The sequence below is a fragment of the Perissodus microlepis genome, chromosome 18 (genome assembly GCF_051167445.1).
Source record: "Perissodus microlepis isolate ML-2025 ecotype Zambia chromosome 18, ASM5116744v1, whole genome shotgun sequence".
NCBI lineage: Eukaryota > Metazoa > Chordata > Actinopteri > Cichliformes > Cichlidae > Perissodus > Perissodus microlepis.
In genome coordinates this window covers 12,111,456-12,115,744 of record NC_140478.1, presented here as the reverse complement: position 1 = coordinate 12,115,744, position 4,289 = coordinate 12,111,456, and positions in this window count along the sequence as shown.

The window sequence follows — 4,289 nt, the reverse complement described above, 5'->3', positions numbered from 1 at the left end:
CGAGCATAAAGGCAGTAACATTTTTTAAGTGACAGGTCATTTCGAATACAGTATTTCTATCAGCAAGCATGCAGACTGTTTGTGTGCAGGTTATCTGCACACAAACATGAACATGATGAAAAGGTCCAGCTGCTGTTTTTGACAGGGAGAGAAAAGAAAGAGAGCTAACTTCACTCGAAGATGGAGAAAGATAAGAAAGACAGAAGAGGAAGAAGAAAGGTTATATTTAAAAGTAAAGACGGCTCAGTGGTGTTCGATAAACTGGAAAGTTAAAGCTTAAATGTAGCTCATGTTTTTAAATCAGATACTGGGTCTGTACATGTGACATTATGGTTTTTCATATTGTGAAACATTGTGCAAAACAAACTGTGGCTAACTGTGTTATTTAAAGGTTGCATGAACATCCTCTGCAGGTTAGTGCAGGTTAAACAGGTTGATTTGCTGCACTGCGATGGGTTTAACGTGTGTGTGACTTGTGCACACTGGGTGTCTAGGAAAAAGTTACCACTGACAGTATCCAGTCAGTGGTAGAGGATGGAAGTCAGCCAGGGAAACTCTACTAAGAGCAGCAGGTCAGCTGGACACAGCATGTAGATTAAGAAAATCTGAGCTGTGCTTCTTTTCCCACGCTGAGTCATTAAAACTGATTTTTCGGCTTTCTTTACCTGCTGAGTCTCACTTTAACCCCCGACCGTACCAATGTTCCTGTTTAGAAGCAAAGAAAATAGAGCTAGTTTAAAATTTTCCTTCTTTTCCCCAGATTTTGTTTTTCTAATTAATTGATTCAAGCCAAGTTTTTATTCCCATCTTCTGATAGTATTTTATTATTACATTATTACAGCACAAGGTTCAGTTAGCTTTGCAGAATAAATAAATAAAAAATGTGGTAGAAAAAGAGCTACTTTCCTACTTCACAGCCTGTCATTTTTCATTTTTAGTTGAGTGAAGAATTTGAATCAGTACTTAAAGTGGTCTTGAGCAATAGTTCTTTGGGTTTTCAGAAAGTCTTTAAAGTTTTTCTCTGGTAATTGGTTGCATTTTCAGGTCAGTACTATTTTTGGAGATCCTTATTACGCCATTTAGCAGTGACCTATGAATCATTCAAGCACAAAAAGCCATCTAACTGAAGGGATGAACCAGTGTTGCGTCTATACATAACAGCCAACAAAACAAGGAACCGCTTTTAAATTGAATATTTGGACAATTTGTTAAAAGCAGCCTGTTACAAAAACTTTTTTTTTCTAATTTCTTTTGTTGAATCTATGAAAAATATTGAATATAACACAGTTTGATAAACATAAAATAATATTTTGCTCCAACAAAGTGATTCCCAAAACACTATTAGCCAAAAACAGCATATCTCAACACGGTATGTAGTGCTTCCTTAAAAAATTTGAGGAAACTGGGCGAGAGGAGGACGAAAGAAGAAGTAGCAGGAATTTAAAAAGACAAAACAAAAATATCTACAGCAGATAAGCAGTATCTGAAAGTCATGACCTTAAGAAGTAGTAAAAAAAAAAAAAAAATCCAACAATGACCTGACACAGGACCTGATCGATACAGCTGGTCCTTGGCAGTCCAGTCCAGTTGATCCACCTACTGTTCATTGAAGTCTCATCAAAAAGGGCAACTGTCAAGAAGCCATTCTTAAGGAAGGGAAACGGAGAGAAAGGCTGAGGTCTGCCAAATTTTACAACACCTGAGCTGACAATCGGAGTCAACGGGTCTGATCAATTAATTCAAATGTAACAGTTTTGGTTTAAATCATCAACAGGATAGAGGCACAACAGTGTCTACAGCCATCTGTAAAACATGGTGGAGCCCCTGTCATGGTTTGGGGCTGAATTTCAGTCAATGTTGTTGTGGATCTTGCCAAAATGGTTGGAAATATGAAGGGGAAAAAATTGCCATCAAATTTTGATGTACCATACAATACCGTCTGGGAAAATTCTGAATGGCAATGACTTCATTTTTCAGCACAACAATGATCCCAAACCCAGTCATTGCAGTAAAATCATATCTGTATAGAAAAACACACAGTGCAACACTATCAGTCATGGGCCGGCCTCTTTAGAGCCCAGACCTCAAGTTTATTAAAAGCGTGTGGGATCATCTTGACAGAAACAGGTATTGTGGATCACCTTGTGTTACCTGGCACATGCCTTCATATGTTTTATATCGTGTTAAAAGATTAAGGTTTTTGGAGGTGTTTCGGAGGCAGATTTGGTACCATTTAAAAAGCTTGGCATACCTGGAAAAAAAAGAAAACTTTTCTTATTTTATTGATAATTAATATTTGCCATCTTAGTACAATCTGCTGGAGCAGCATGCATGCTTCAGGACAGGTCTAACTACATTAAAGGAGCAAAGCACAAAAGACAGAATAATGTTACTTATCAAAGACTATGGGGTTCACCAAACTCTCTATCATTTATATCTGTTACCATCTCATCAGCGTTTTGTGAACAACACGGAGCCAGAGTGTGAAATTTGGTGTAGATGTTTAAATGACTTTCAGACTTTGAGCTCGGCCGATAAAGTGAAGTGAAACGTTCTTTCAGCTGTGCACTAAAGCTGAGATGTCGCTGCATGCTGGGCTGTTATTGTCACCGCAGCATGTTTGCATTAGATAAACATTAACAATATCTGACAAAGGACAGCTGGATACAGAAATCCTCCACATGCATTTCCCCCGTTTTAAAAGGGAATTACATACAGGCTCAACTTAAAGCCTCTTGCCCCTTGGAGGCTTATTGAACAATAAAAATAAATAAATAATAATAATCCTGTGTTCAGACTCCTATCCTCCACCTGCCCTGGAGTCACTTCTTTTCCTATGTTACCATGGTTACATTACAACCAAATTACACTCAACTTAATGGCAGGTGAAACAGCTCCACTGTGTCTTTACTGTCTGAGAACAAGAAACAATAACTAGGTGCGTTTATCCTTAAAACAAAACAAATGCTCCAGATGTTTTGTGTTTTGTGTTTTGTGTTTCGTGCGAGCTTCAATCTGCAAGTAAGCCATTTTCACTGCACTCCACACGGAGTCATAAATTAAAATCAGAGGGTTTTTTTTTGGGGGGGGGGGAATGAAAAGCTGCTGCAGGTGAAATTAAAAATCCCAATGCAGCCAAAAAACAGGTACGGACACGCAAAGACCTTTTCTTTTTCTCTTTCCCCTGCAGATGGATTCGTTTGTCATCGATGGCACAAATACCACATGTGTTTTTCACAAAAAGCTTGTTTGTCTTCAGCGAGTGTGTAGTCCATACAGCTTTTGTATCTGCTCAGTGGGAAAACTAGGAGGAGAGAGACACTCCCAGGGGGCTTCAGAGACTTCTACATTCTCGCTCAAGTCATGAACACTAAGGCCAAACCAAACTGCAAATTGTCTCTCCACAAATGTAATGTGGAGAGAGAATGTAATGTAATGACATAATAACAACAACAACAACAATAATAATTCTGTAGATTACACTGTCCTCAGAAATATAAAGGGACACGCACACAATGATGTCTTCTTAAATAGTGTATTTTTGCGGGGGTTCCGCAGTCCAGATGTGCGGTGCGCCTCCACAACACCCCCGCGCAGCGACGTGACCACGCAAAGCCTACCTAGGGAGAAGCGTCAAGTTTGCCGTTCTCTTCCCCGAGTACACCGGAAACCAGCAGATTTCATAATAAAAGATGTGTAAACCGTTTGGTTTTAATCAAGTAAAAGTAAATGTTCGGTTATCTGCCTGCACGGCTTAATAGATAATGAGATAAAAACACGGTGGCCGGAAGTTGATTTTAGGCTCACATGCCGTCCCTTTCTTGCCTCGGCAGGTTAGTAACGACGGTTTTAGGGTCTTTGAAGCTTTTAACACTAAAAATGGCTGAATTTGATTTAGGTAGTCCCAGATCCCGGTGCGGACGTCATTCCCCACACACTAACATGTTTAATAAGTGTCAGCAGGATCACGCAGCGCTTTATTAGCACGCTGGAGAGGCTTCATGGGATCCTGCACATGTGGCCTTCCTGTAATAAGTCACACACTGGCTCCTGTTGTTTTAGTTAGAGTCAGTCCACAGACTGTTTTAGCTGTAGACTATAGGTATCACCTGTGGTCAGTAAATTCAAATATGGGAAGCCCACTTGGCCTGCACGACACTGTAAAAACCTTTTTAAAAATAAGTTTAAAGACTTTTCATTCAGGATAAAGGAAAAGCAGGTAAACGTTGCCTTTTTTTTGAGTATTCCGTTTTTACGCTCTTCGTTGTGTCCGCCTCTCTAACCGGAAG